Below are 15,156 nucleotides of genomic sequence, written 5' to 3'. Positions count from 1 at the left end.
GTGGTACAGGCAGGAATTATATCTCCATAAAGCTGTCAAGCACACAAAACCAACTCTCCGTAGGGGAAAAAGGAAGAAAGAAAACATCAGAGGTAAGAGGAAATGAACAATAAAATTTAGAGAAATCAGAGAAAGACTTTTCCAAAAGAAAGAGGGGAAATGTTCTTATCAAAATAGAGTTGTTTTTTTTTTAAAATAATAATAATAATCTCATTCCTCAGAACAGTGCTATCTCTGAAGTATGTTCTGGAAACTGCAGGACTCAGCAGGAGGGAGGAAGAAAGCAGGATCTGTGAAAAACAGACAAAGCTAACAACAGAATCAAAGGTAGCAAAGGGAGCCAGGCGAACACCAGGAAGCTGAGCGGAAGCCGCCGCAGGCACAAAGCAACAGGAAGATCATTGCGAAATGAAAACTAAATGAGACTACTCAGCCCACTCTCCGTCTCCTGCTCTCTTCTCTCTTTTGTTCCCAATCCATTCCTTCTCCTCCTGTCTCCCCAACCTGCTGCTCCCTTCTGTCCCTCCTCCTCTAAGAGTACCTGTTGCAGGCCTGCTCACAGCAAGCCCAGGCCTATCAGGCCACTGAGATTTCCTGAGAGCTGCCTGCCTTGTTCTGCTCGGCTGGACACATTGAGGTCAGTCACAGCCTCAGGCTCAGCCTCAAGAGGTCAGTGGTGATCCCTGGGGCGGAGATGGCTCCCACCACTGTCCAGCTCCTGAGAGGCTGGAAGCAGTAAGGCTAGGGCCTAGATTGCGGGATGTTCGAGGTTGTGACAAAGCCAGGTAAAAGGGGCCTTTCACAAGGATCCTGGGAAAAGCTCTTGGGTCAGACACCAGCCAGCCTGTAATTGCAGACAGGGTATTCCAGCTGGCTCCACCCACTTCCTCCCTGCCTCACATCTGCCCCAGGCCTTAGACCAAGAGAGACCAGAAGTCCTGAGCTCCAAGTTTTAGCAGTGACACGTGGCTTTGGTAGCATCTTTTCCTGCCAGGCGGCTCAGGGTCTCTGTGATTTCTGTCTTAACAATTCCGAATCCTGAACAGGAAAACCACGGAACGTGTCCTTTTTTCTGAGGCCTCTGTGTGACGCAGTGAGTCACTGGATCAAGCCAGGAGTTCAGGCCATTTCTCAGTTCCAGGACTCTGCCCATATCCATAATTATCAGGGTGACAGCCACTGATAGTGTCTTACAAGTGCTAGAAGGAAGAGCATAAGGCCCATAGAGGTAATAGATTCGTCTACTTGGGCTTCTTTTTAAAAAGGAACTTTGAAATTGTGTAAAGTTTATTGTTTAAAAAAGAAAACCTTGGAGTTTGGGTGCCAGTGTTTCACGCCTGTAATCCTAGCTACTCGAGAGTCAGAGGTTGGGAAGATTGTGGTTCAAGGCCAACCCAAACAAAAAAGTTCACAAGACCCCCCTCCCCCAACTAATAGGGTGCAGTTGGCACCTGTAATCACAACTGTAGAGGGAAGTATGAATAGAATTGTGGTCCAGGCCAAAAGTGAGACATTATCTCAAATAGAACTAGAGTAAAAAGGAACTGGAGGTATGACTTCAGTGATAGAGCAAGCACTGAGCTCTGAGTTCAAGAGAAAAAAAAAAAGAAAAGAAAAGAGGAAAAATCTTGGCCTGAAACCATGTGCCTGGTCACATAAAGACTCTCAAGGGCCGGGAGGTGGAGTGAGCCCACAAGGCCACCCAAGCCGAGCGGTGACTCAGTGTCATGCGTGGGTGACCTTACTCATACTGGCTTTGTAAATATGATTTGCATTTTCAGGATTACGCATTACATCAGGTTCTGAAGTTAGGTGTGGTGGCCCACACCTGTAGTACCAGCACTTGAGAGGCTAAGGAAGGAGGAGGATGAGTTTAAGGCCAGTCTGGGCTGTAGAATAGCAAATTCTAGGCCAGCATGGGTTTCATTGTGACATCCTGGCTCAGAAAACCAAACCAGGGGAAGTGGCGCTGTAGCTCAAGTGGTAGAGCGCTCGCCTTGAGCTGAAGAGCTGAGGGACAGCGCCCAGGCCCAGAGTTCAAAAAAAAAGAAAACCAAACCAGTGGGGAGGAAGGGGGTAGGAAAGGAGGCAGAGGGGAGGGAGGTGAAGGATAAGAAAGAAAAAGAAAACAGTGTGACCCTTTAAGGAATCACCTGAAAATTAAAAGTTTGATCTCTACAAAAAGCTTTTTTTAAATAATAATAATAATAATCTTGCCCCTGTTCCACTCACTTTCCACCAAGTTCAAAGGCTTGAGTCCAAGTAAATCCCAAGAAATGCATAAGTAAGGGAGTCACTTTCTGCCGTATTATATCTCCCATTTATTAAGTATCGCATCTGCTTATGGTTTTGTGTTAATTACTATGCAAAGAGAATCACATAGAACTGGTCTGGGCTTCTAGCTTTCAAGACTTTACCTTGTAAGGCAGACAGCACTTACCTGGACAAACAAGTTCAGGATGCAATGTCAGCTATGGGAACTTTAAACATCCCAGGGACAGGGAACTGAGGCATGCAGCTGGTGAGCATCTGCGTCGTGGGGTGAGGAGCCAGAATAGAACACACCTGACATCAGTAGCTGCTGCCCAGACTCCTGGGCTTGAAGGCAGAGACTCCCCTAGCCGCTTAGATCACAAGCCGGTATCTTGCTAGGCAGAGAAGGCTGTTCAGGGATTAGGTTACAGGCAAGAGGTTAGAGGTTTCGGGATAAAAAGCTGGCCCACAAGGGGAGGAGGCTAGGTGGGAGCAAGGGGCCAGGGTGTGGCCAAGCAGGGAAAAGTGACAGAGGTGGCTCTCCTGAGAGACAGAGGAGGAAACTGGACAAAGAGCAGCTGTGGCTAGAAGCCACAGCAGCCCCAAGGGCTTTCCCAAGCCCGCAGTGCTCAATGATCTTGAAGATCTGGAGGGCTTCTTAGTGGTGGGTGCTGGGAAAGGAAAGCACAGGGTGTAGGGGTGAGTTCAAAATGGAGGAAAGGGGTCAGGCTGGCAAACAGGATCAAGGGATGGCAGCTACACAGGAGACTCTAGGCTTAAAACTCCCTGGAAGGGGGGGGGGTGGTCAGGTGGGATGTCTGTGGGTGAATGAAAACCACCCAGGAGGGTCCACAGAGGCTCTGGAGTTTCACCAGCCCACAGCTTGTGTTTATAGTGAGGCCTTTGAAAGGGATGTGGCAAGTCGTGAAGCCGCACTCAGCATCATCAGCCTCTAGCTTAAAAGAGAATTCTGTCATCAAAAAGCCATTGCAAAAGTAACAATCCTCCTTAGATCTGAAAGAGAAGTGAGGTCACAGGCCACACACACACACACACACATACACACACACACACACCACTGGAGAGACAGGTAAACACAGAGAATCACAACTGAACTGAGATTTCAACCACCCATGCGCAGATATAGAAACTTCAAATGGATTGATGGCAAGAAGGAGATTTTTGTCCTTACCTTCATAGAATTTTTTTTTAACAAAGAGAATATATTCATGTGTTTCTTGTGAACTTTAAAATTAATTTGAAAAGAACGGAAAAGGAACAAGAACATCCGTCTTCATGAGCCAGATAAATAGATAGAACTAACTGCCTGAGGAAGTGGGGGGGGGATGAAACTTTTTTCCCTAGGACTTGGCCCCAGTGCTCTCCCTCATACTTTCTACTTCTAAAATCCACCATTTGCCTCTTGGGTACCATCTCCATTAACTGGGTGGCTCCAGCCCTATTTCCAAACAGTATGGAATTGCACTTACCTATGCCCACCGTCTCAAAATGAAGAATGCACAATGCTAGGGACAATTATTCTATGGTAATTGTATTATTTATGTAAATGCAAGCACAACAATGACACATTTGGGCTGGGGGCATAGCTCCAGTGGTAGAGCACCTGCTTAGCAAGTACAAGGCCTTGTGTTCAGACCCTTAGTACTTCAAAAACCAACAAACAAAATGATACATTTCTCTATGGAAATGGAACCCCATCATTGGTAATCAACCTCCTCCACGTCAGATCATTCATCTGGGCGCCACTCAGGGAAGTGGGTGTTATTCTGCAGCGAATACTAAGCACCCCATTATTACCCAGCTCCACTCTCCAGAGTTCATGATGTCTGGGGTTTGAAAATAGATTCAGGATTTAGAGTGTACTGACCTGACATTTTAATAAGTCATTGGTGAGAGAATTTGTGTGTGACAGGCGATGGTGGAAATATCGATAGACATAGTCTAAGAATTGATAAACATAGAAAGTCACACCGGGTCAGTCTGAAAAGCAGACAAACAAAATCAAAGCCTGGGACTAGGGACCAGAAGCAATCTGGAAATGAGAAATGACTCCCTGTCAGGCTAAGTGTCATTTCCTCAGGGCTGTCACCTGCAGGCCTCATCTTTTACCTGTTTGTTTTTCCAGCTGAGAGGCTACGGGAGGGGGGGAACGGGGGGGGGGTCTGAACCAACCCTTCAATCCTCAGACAACATTCCATATGAAATATTAACCACATAAGCTTTCATTCTCTTTTGGGAGCAACAAAACAACATTTTTCATCTCAATCCAGCTAACATGAACGTTAAAAAAAATATGTTGCTGGCAAAAGATTATTATCACAGATGCTCTGAGCAGGCATCACACTCCTTTCATCATTAATATAATGAATGTGATGGCCAAGCATTCTAAACACTGGCAGTGTGGTCTTAACGCTTGAAATTATAATGAGAAAGTATGATCAGCTATTGAATCCGTGACAATTGGAAAAATAGTTTGGGTATGTATAATGTAGCCACTGTGACCTCTATTTCTAGGTCGTTGGTACTCAATTAAAATTCTGTCATTTCAGATGTCCAATACCTACATTCGAAAACACACAGAAAGGTCAGGTAGGTCTAATTGTATGTTACTAGATAGACAGACAGACAGAAAGACAGACAGACAGACAGACACATAGAGAAGAAAAAAGGAAGGGAAGGGAAAGGAAAAAGCTTCAGAATACCTTTCTGTCTATTTGAAATTTTTATAATGAAAATTGGACACAAATTCTGTTATTTCTTTCAAATCCTCATCTCTCAGCACTACTCAAAATCTCTTTCATCTGGTTCAGGCTGCCCTGGCTCTGACTAACAATTCCCAGCAGCCCCCGCCCCTCTGACTCCACTGTGTAAGCCAATCTCCACAGAGGAGCTACAGACCTCTTCTACAACAAAGCTGCCTTGGCAACACTCTCTCATCATGTCTCTGTATAGCTCACCACAAAAACAGACCAGATCCCTCTGCCTGGCATTCCTGGTTCTCAGGTTGGCTCTTCCCACTGTGGTTCTTCATGGCCCATGGGCTAGGCTTCTTCCCAACATTTCATTTCCTCATTAGTGTCTCTACCTTTGGAGTGCACTACCTGGAATGTGTTCCTCGTGGCCTTCACTTGTTTATATCTGACTTACCCAAGTCCTAGGCAAAAAGATGCAAACAGGACATTAGCAGAAGAAGAATTATTACTAAAGGGGATTTGGGAGGATGGGGACATTCCAATGGTAGAGATTCAATTTCAAGTAGCAGGACCAGGAAGCCTCACTGCTAAGAGGCCATTTGGAAAGACTTGGAGGAGGGAAGGGAGTGGTCTGGGCACAGGCCCACAGAGGAAACTTACACAGGAAAGAACCATGAATCCATCACGTTCTCTCAGTGTGGTCTATTCTTTCCTCCCAGCAAGCAACAGCAAGGTTCTTTTTTTTTTCTTTATATTGTTTTTTGTTGTAAAAATACTGTACAGAGGCGTTACAGTTATATGAGTAGGGTAATGAGTACATTTCCTATCGAGCATTGTTACCTCCTCCTTTGTTTTTCCCCTACCATCCCTTCCCTCCACCTCCCCAACTCCTCTCCCCTGCCCTCCGAAGTTGTAAAGTTCGTTTTCTACATACTGTCATGTACATCTCATTGTTACAATGGGTCAACCTGTATCCTTATTTCAGTATTTTGTTATTTCCCTTCCCCTCCCTAAATTAGAAAAATGTATATACAAGATTCCGAACACCAGAATCAAATACAGTGACAACAGGGGTTGTACCATGGGAAGAACATACAAAAGAAACAAAAAAAATCACCTAGTACATTATAAATACATTAAAAACAATAGCAGGAAAGAAAAAAACCACTTGTGTCCCTATCTTGGGGTTCATTTCACTTAACATCATCTACTGTCTCAGTACTCACAGTGCGTGGACAATATCTATAAACAGGATCAAGTGAAATGCACAGGAAATGCTGTGCTTTCACAGATCTCCTGTGCCATGCCACGGATCTCAAGGAATATTCCAGACATGTTTACTGGAGCTGGAGGTGTGACTCGGTGGTAGAGCATATGTTTGGGATACACTCGACCCTGGTTTTGATCTTCAGTCCCACAGAGATGACACCTTGGTTAAGTCATCGGTAGTCTTCAGTTCCCTTTGGAGCCATTTTTGCCTCAACTGATTCCATATGGAATCCTCTGAAGAATCATTAATGGAACTTAATACACTAGAGGGGAAGGAGTAAATAGCCATTTCAACCTCTCCTGGGATCTGACCATTGTCTAGGTGTGTAAGGAAGCTCAGAGGAAAGAGGTAGAAGGAGAGAAGACACTGCCAGCCTTCCTGACAAGGCTGAGGTGATCCGCTGGGTGACATGGAGTCCAGCCTCATTTTGTTCAGCGTACAGGGAGGGCTTGATGCCCAAGGACAGTCTGCTTTCTGATGAAGTCTCTGCACAGAGGAAATAATGAGGCGTGCCAGAGAGCTACAATTGGTATACTTGAACTTAAAAACACAAGCTATAAATCATGTTTATCACCATATGGAAGTCATTATGGAAAGTGGGAAACAGAGAAGAATGAAGAAATAAAAATGAGGATTTCATCTGCCCTGGTTCTTAGTCATTTATTATCATCTCAGCTAGACGCACACTTTAAAAATCACGACAAGCAAAAATTACCCAACCAGAAACACCTCATCGTCTTAATTAGATTGAATTTTGTCTTAGCCGTGTGAGAGAAATAGTGATGTGTCTAACTGGAAGAGAGGGAAAGCCCATACTTCTCTTTCAGGATTTGAGGCTCTTGGTCAAGATGAAAGCTGGCAGGTTGTATATTTCTCTGCCTCAGCCCAACAATGGCGTTGTCTTCCACAAGACATGGTGTACTTCCGGGTATCCTACCAGAAGCACGGGACCAGCCAGCTGTTTGAGGCTCTCATGCTAGGTTGGGTTCTGATGCCACCGTTACCAAGATGCCCATCATCATCTTTGCCCTCTAAGGAAAAAAAAGCCTTTCACAAGTAACTTAAGTAAACCCTGAAATGACACTTAGGCTCACCATAGAAAAGAAGTTTTGAGGGACTCCATGAGACTCGGCTGGGAGAGGGGCGGATAGGGGAGTGGGGCGGGCACAGATGTCAGGTTTTTTTTTTAAGGAAGGGAGGTTCCAGCCAAGCCCTGCTGGTAGAGCATTGAGATTTAGTTGGTAGAGGTGGGGGGGGGGGGGTGGGACTTGAACTCAGGGCCTCAAGATCTTGCTCAGCTATCCTGCTCAGGGCTTTTACTCTACCACTTCAGCCACATCTCCACTTCCAGCTCTTTGCTGGTTAATTTTGGAGATAAGAGTCTCTTAGATTTGTCCATCTGGGCTGACTTTGAGCCAACAGCCTCAGATCTAAACCTCCTAAGCAGCTAGGAATATAGGTCTGAGATTATAATGTTGATCCCACAGAGGGAAGAGTATAGTGACTACAAGGAACAAAGACTAGGACAGGCCTCCTGGGGAAAATCAGATGGGAGAATAATTATATCAGACAAGAGTTGTCCAGAAAAACAGAACCAGCAGGAAGTATTATAGAGATTCATGAGAAGACATTAGGAAGGTTGACAAGTTCCAGCATCTTCAGGGTGAGTCAGCACAGACAATGTCTCAGGTCCAGTCCAAGTCTGAAACTTTAAGGACCAGGAGAGCTAATGGTGTGGTTTCACTATGAAAGACTGTAAGTCTTCAGTTCAAGTCTAAAGGCAAAATTCCAATGTTTTCATTTGAAGGCACCAAGAAAGAGTTCCCTCTCATTCACAATGTTCAGACTAGGGGTTCAACTTAGATCTTCAATTGATTGGACCAGGCCCAGTCATATTTAGAAGAGCAATCAGTTTTACCCTGTCTGTTGATTTAAAGATTTATATAATTTTAAAAAAAAATTCTCACCAGGCACCAGTGGCTCATGCCTGTAATCCTAGCTACTCAGGAGGCTGAGATCTGAGGATTGCAATTCAAAGCCAGTCCAGGCAGGAAAGTGTGAAACTCTTATCTCCAATTAACCACCAGAAAACCGGAAATGGCGTTGTGGCTCAAGTGGTAGAGTGCTCACCCTGAGCTGAAACCCTGAGGGATAACGCCTAGGCCCAGAGTTCAAGCCCCATGACTGACAAAAAAAAAAAAAAAAATCACACATGGTAACACCCAGAATGTTTGGCCAAATACCTGATCAGCCCAAGATCACACATCAAATAATCCAGGACTGGGGTGGTGAGAAATAAAGCTGTAAAATAAGACATGGGCAGATGTGTAGAAACTTTTTTTTTTTTGGCGGGGGGTGGGGGTGTGTGGGGGGGGGTTCCGGTCGTGGGGTCTGAACTCTGGGCCTGGGCGCTGTCCCTCAGCTCTTCAGTTCAAGGCTAGCACTCTACCACTTGAGCCACAGCACCACTTCTGGCTTTTTTCTTTTTTCTTATGTGGTGCTGAGGAATCGAACCCAGGGCCTCATGCATGCAAGGCAAGTGCTCTACCACTGAGCCAACTTCCCAGCCCTATAGAAACATTTAAGCAATGTTCATCTGAAGACCTGGACAGCCATAGAAGACCCTCAAAGAAAGGATAAAATATTCTAATAAATTTTGGGGAAATAGCCGGGCGCTGGTGGCTCTCGTCATCTCAGGAGGCTGAGATCTGAGGATCGCGGTTCAAGGCCAGCCCGGGCAGGAAAGTCCATGAAACTCTTATCTCCAATAAGCCACTAGAAAACCGGAAGTGGCGCTGTGACTCAATCGGTAGAGCGCTCGCCTTGAGTGAAGAGCGCAGGGACAGCACCCAGGCCCAGAGCTCAAGCCCCACTACCAACCAAAAAAAAAAGAAAAAAATATTGGGGGAAGATGGCTTTAGTTGCTCTGTGGAAAAGAAATAAGTAGAAGCAAATTCAAGGAAAACTTCATAAAGGAAATGACATTTGAGTTAGGTTTAAAGATCGAATCGGATTTACTTATTTGGATAGGAGTGAAGTATACTTCAAATGAAGAGCATGGGCTGAATGTGGTAATGTATGCCTGCAATTCCAGGCAGAGATTAGGAAGACTGAGTCTGAGGCTAACCCAGACAAAAGAACAAGACCCCATTTCAACAAAGAAAGAGAAAACAGTGATGCACTGCTATAAACCTAGCTACACTGGACGTATAGGTTAGGAGGATCATGGTCCAAGGCTGACCCTGGGTAAAAACCTGAGAGCTTATCTGAAAAGTAACTAGAGCAAAAAGGGCTGAAGATATAGCTCAGGGGGCATAGCGCCTGCCTAGCAGGTGCAAGGCCCTGAGTTCAAACCCAACACAAAGGCAGAAGTTGAGAATATTCAGTAACTAAGTCATCTTGACTTTTGAAGGCCATAAAATGAGCATGGTAAGGTGTCTGGCTGGGGACCTTGGGTAACAGGGCACAGAACCGCTGACATCATTTTATGGCTAATGACCATTGATGACTGGCAGCTAGAGACCACAGCTAGAGGGATGGGGAACAAAGTAATTAAGGTCTGAAAGGGGAAGAGGTGGTGAAGACATAAAGGAAGGGGAAATCAGGGAGCACAATCTGGGGTCAAATCAACAGAACATAACCACTAATCACATGTGGAACAGTAGGGGGAGGAATGAAGCATCACTAACTCAACATCTCTAGCGAGTAATGTAGTATAGCACAACATCCTTGACCAGATAGGAGAATCTGGGTTTATTCAGGGGAGGAGTGGGAGGAAAAATAAGCAGAGAGGGAAATAACAAATTTCCACTTAGGTATGCTGTACCAAAGCATCCAGGGAAGATGCCCATCAGGCAGTTAACATTTACAGGTCTGGAATTGAAGAAAAGAAGCTAAAGCTAGGAAGAAAGACTTGGGAGTCATGATCATACTTATAATGACCTCATCTAGGTAGGTATGGTGGTACATGTCTGTAATCCCAGCACTCAGGGAACAGAGGAAGAAGTGTCTTGGATGAGTGCAAGTCCAGCCTGTCTTAATTTTTTTTTCAATGTTCTCAGGTCTTCTGGATTTAAAAACTTAGTGGGAGCCGGAGGCCAGTGGCTCATGCCTGCAATCCTAGCTACTCAGTAGGCTGAGATCTGAGGATCATGGTTCAAAGCCAGCCTGGGCAAGAAAGTCCAGTAGACTCTTATCTCCAACAATCCATCAGAAAACCGGAAGTGGCGCTGTGGCTCAAGTTGTAGAGCACTAGCCTTGAGCTGAAGAGCTGAGGGACAGCACCCAGGCCCAGAGTTCAAGACCCATGACTGACAGGAAAAAAAAATGGGAATTTTCCAAAAGAAAAATTGTTATCTACTGTTACCAAACCCTTCACAAAGGATCAGACATTCTAATTAAAAACAAAAAATAGAAGCAGAGCGCCAGTAGCTCACGCCTATAATCCTAGCTACTCAGGAGGCTGAGATTTGAGGCTTGAGGTTTGAAGCCAGCCCAGGCAGGAAAGCTCCAATGAGACTCTTATCTCTGCAGAAACTGGAATTGGCTCAAAAACTGGAAATGGTGGAGCTGTGACTCAAAGTGGTAGAGCACTAGCCTTGGGCAAAAGAGCTCAAGGACAGTGCCCAGGCCCTGAAGGTTTAAACCCCATAACCCACCAAAAACAAAAGCAAAGAGTGATTATCTCAGAATAAGGAGGATTTTGTGTATATGTGGTGTGTGTGTGTGTGTGTGTGTGTGTGTGTGTGTGTGTGTGTGTGCGCGCGCGCTGCTCCTGGGACTTGAACTCAGGGCCTGGGCACTGTCCCTGAGCTTTTGTGCTCAACACTATCATTCCACTTGATCCACAGCTCCACTTCTGGCTTTATTTTGTAAGTTAATTGAAGGTAAGAGTCTCACAGACTTTCCTACCCAGGCTGGCTTTGAGCCACGATCTTCAGATCTCAGCCTCCTGAGTAGCTAGGATCTATAGGCGTGAGCCACCAGCAACTGGCAAAGAGGGCTTTTAGGTTGAATCAACACAGCTTTATGAAAAACTCCCTCCAAGGTCCCCACAAGTTGTCCACAAACTACTGCTGCAAACTAGCACCGCTGTGTCACAGGGTGTCTGGCTCACGCTTAGCCAGCTCAGGCCAGAGACACACAGGGAGGCCCACCCTGGGAGGTTTGAGGAGAAGCTCTAGAAGAACATTTACAGTTCTGGAGGGCGGAGAGATGGAAACAAGTAAAGAGAGAGAAATGACAAGAGAGAAAAATGAACAAAATATGAGAACAAAAATTTAGAAATTAGAGGAATTCTACCTTTCCACTGAAACCTGAAAGAAATGCTGCCACACCCCTGCTGAGGTAGAGAAGGGATTTTGATCAGGGTGTCAAAAGAGGAAGCCTGACATGGTAGAACCCCTGTTTTCACTGTATTAGACCCCAGTGCCTTGCATCTTGCATATATATATATATATATATATATATATATATATATATAATATACATATATACATTTTTTTAATTTGGGGAGGGGAAGGGAAATAACAAAATGCTGAAATAAGGATACAGGTTGACCCACTGTAGCAATGAAAGGTACAAGACACTATGTTGAAAAAGAACTTTACAACTTCAGGGTAGAGGGGGGAGAAGGGGAAAGGGAAGAGTTGGAGAGGTGAGGTGGGAAGGGATGGTAGGGGACAAAGAAAGAAGGGGATAACAATGCTGGATAGGAAATGTACTCATTACCCTACTCATGTAACTGTAACCCCTCTGTACAGTATCTTTACAATAAAAATATATATATATAATTAAAAGGAGAGGAAGCCACAGACCCTCCATAGTCACAGGGAGACTTACACAAAAACCACACTCCAGGAACAGGGTCAGCAGAGGCCAGTCTGGGGCCACATCTGCCCTCCCTGAGCAGGCTTTGTGTAACACACGGGCTAAGAATATATTTTACTTTTTTAAAAAATTTTTTTTAATTCAGAAGAAGAACACAACTTTAGGACATGCAACCATGAATTTGAGATTTTCAAATGTCAAAAACTAAGAAAGAATGTCCACAGGGAAATAGCACAACACTATATGAATTCCCCTTTATTTGTTTTTTAATCTATAGATAATTTGGTTGGATCGCAATCACCATCAAGGGTCAATGAAATTGTCCGGGGTGGCTTTTATGCATGCTAAATGACAGTTGCATCAATATTATTGTTTATTTTCATTATTGCAAGGCTGGGGATCAAACCCCTGTCCTCAAATGTGCGAGGCAAATAACTCTGCCACTGACCTACACCTCTAACCACAGAAATCTAAAATGTTTCTTTTCTGGCCCTTCCCTCCTTCACCTGAGACTGAGCTAAGCCCTGGGAACCAATCTGGAGGCAGACAGCACCAGACACGTGGCATACGCTGTTCAGAGGCCCCAAGAAGCATAGCCAACACATGGGGAAACATGGCAGCATGTTGCACACAGATCCCTCCACATTTGGGTTTTTATGAGTGCTGTGCTTTTTGGTTTATGTGTGCCTGTGGGGTGGGGGCGCCTTTTAACTTGGCAAATGTCCCTTTAAATCCATGCTGCCATTTCACACTGGAGTTCCCTCCCGGGGCCTAGGGACAGATCATTGGGTCAGAGTGACATTTTCCTAACAGTGCCAACTCATTATTTTGCTCTGGGAATTGTAAATCCAAGGATCAAATGGCAGAGTCTGTTTGTGTCAGGGAGGGGAGGGACTCCCAGCAGAGATGCCCTGGAACAAAGGAAACAGATCACTTCACAATCTGGACCTAGTGTAGGCCAGATGGGACATGGGATTGTCTGAGCAAAGAAAGATTTTTTTTTTAATGAGATTGGGTTTTCTCCCCAGTTCTTACCATGAAATCTTCCTGAAATGGACTTTGTGCTCAGGCATTTCGTGGGCATGAATGAGATTCAGCAGGCAGCAGTGTGGCAGGGATGAGTGGCAGGCAGAGGTTGGCATGAATGGTGGACCCCCGCAGGGACCTATGGCTGGAGAAAGAATCAGGTTCTGATGCACGGCTGTATGTGTTCAGACTACACTTATAAATGGCTATGTTAAATTGAAACCCCTCTGTACAGCTACTCAAAGATAATTTTAGAAAATGTAAACTATTGTGTCCCTCCGGATCATTAATTAGAGATCCCTTGTTCAAAGGACATTCGTTGTAATGAATTAAAAAAACTCTTCGCCTTTGCCTCCGAGGAGGAAATGATTGAGTGCCAGTTATTGTATAAAGAAGAAAACTATCCAGGAAATGATGAAATGCGCCTCAAAATTATGCAACAATTCTTTATAATGCTAGGCTTTCCGTACAGAATTTTCCAGAGGAAATTGTCTGTATCATTCAACCACAAGTCCTGCCAAATAACAATAATAATGAAGTCTCACCAGAGGCCTTTAGTCAAATAATGTGTGTCCCCACAGGACGAGATGTGGGAGCTGAATTTGCCCCCTTGAGCGCAATCATGGTTACTCTCCCGTGTTGTGGTCCCTCATGACCCTCTGAGTACCAGGTCCCATGTCCAGATGTGTACCTGACATTGTCACAATTCTTCATCTCATTTCACCTGAACTTCATTGCTTTCTCCACTGTTCTTGTCCTTCACCATCCCTGTAAACAGCGCCCACATCCATCTACTCATCAAACCAGGATGTAGGATTCCTCCCCAACTTTTTCCTTTCTCCTACACCCTATCCACCAGCAAATTCTGCAGATTGGACTGCCCAGTGACATCTCACATCTGACTCCTACTCCCCATACTTGCTACTACCATCCTAGTCTAGGTAACCCATCATCTCCAGTTTGGACTAATACAGATGTCTCCCATGTGGTTTCCCTACATCTGTTCCTATAGTCCAACCCCCAGACCATTTTCCACAGAGTTAAAAATAGTAACTCCCCTTAGCCAGGTACTAGTAGCTCTGGCCTGTAATCCTAGCTAGTCAGAGGGTTGAGATCTGATCATTCAAGCTCAAAAGTCAACCTAGGCAGTCAAATCTGTGAAACTCTTATCTCCAGTTAACCAGCAAAAAGCCAGAAGTGTAGGTGTGGCTCAAGTGGGAAAGCCTGATCCTTGAGCAAGAGCACAAGCCCTGATTTCAAGCCCAGTACACACACACACACACACACACACACACACACACACACACACGTACCGGCTCCTTGAAGAGTAAGACCACATCATCACTCTGCTTCAGTTCCTTCGTGACCTTCCATAGGACTTAGAATGAAATTCAAGCTTTTTCCCACAGCCTGCAAACCCTGTGTCAACTGCTCTAGCTATTTCTCTAGATCCTTCTTAATCCCTCTTTCTTCACCCAGTGTCCCAGCAGCTTCTATGTTTTTATAGTCTTTGAACACTCTGTTCCTTCCCACTTCTAAGCCTTTGGTTTCAGATCCCTGAGCCAGTACGATTTACCCACCATTCAACTTTATAGGCTTCCATTGGGGATACACAGGTTTTAATGATCAGGGTTCAGGAAAGAGCTGTCTGTAGTAGAGTCTAATATGTCCCCAAATAGCACTCTTCTTCGGTGTGTAAGTTCTGAGCCTATTGATAAATAAAACAAAGCAGCTAGGCAGATAGAGACCAAACCATCACCTTTGTTACTGACAAAACTAATACTGGACCAGATGCTGGTGGCTCACATCTGTAATCCAAGCTTCTCAGGAGGCTGAGATCTGAGGATCACTCAAAGCCAACCCGGGGAAGAAAAGTATGTGAGATCCTTACCTCCAATTAACCACCAAAAAAGCCAGGATTGGACCTGTGACTCACATGATACAATTCTAACCCTAGGACCTGAGTTCAAGCCCCAGTAATCACACACACACACACACACACACACACACACACACGCACACACACTGAACAATGCACCATATATTACCTGCAAACAAACAAAT

This window comes from Dipodomys spectabilis, unplaced genomic scaffold (genome assembly GCF_019054845.1).
Source record: "Dipodomys spectabilis isolate Male_0828 unplaced genomic scaffold, ASM1905484v1 ptg000096l, whole genome shotgun sequence".
Classification (NCBI taxonomy): domain Eukaryota; kingdom Metazoa; phylum Chordata; class Mammalia; order Rodentia; family Heteromyidae; genus Dipodomys; species Dipodomys spectabilis.
The sequence above is the reverse complement of the archived record's forward strand: the minus strand, read 5'-3'. Positions refer to the sequence as shown.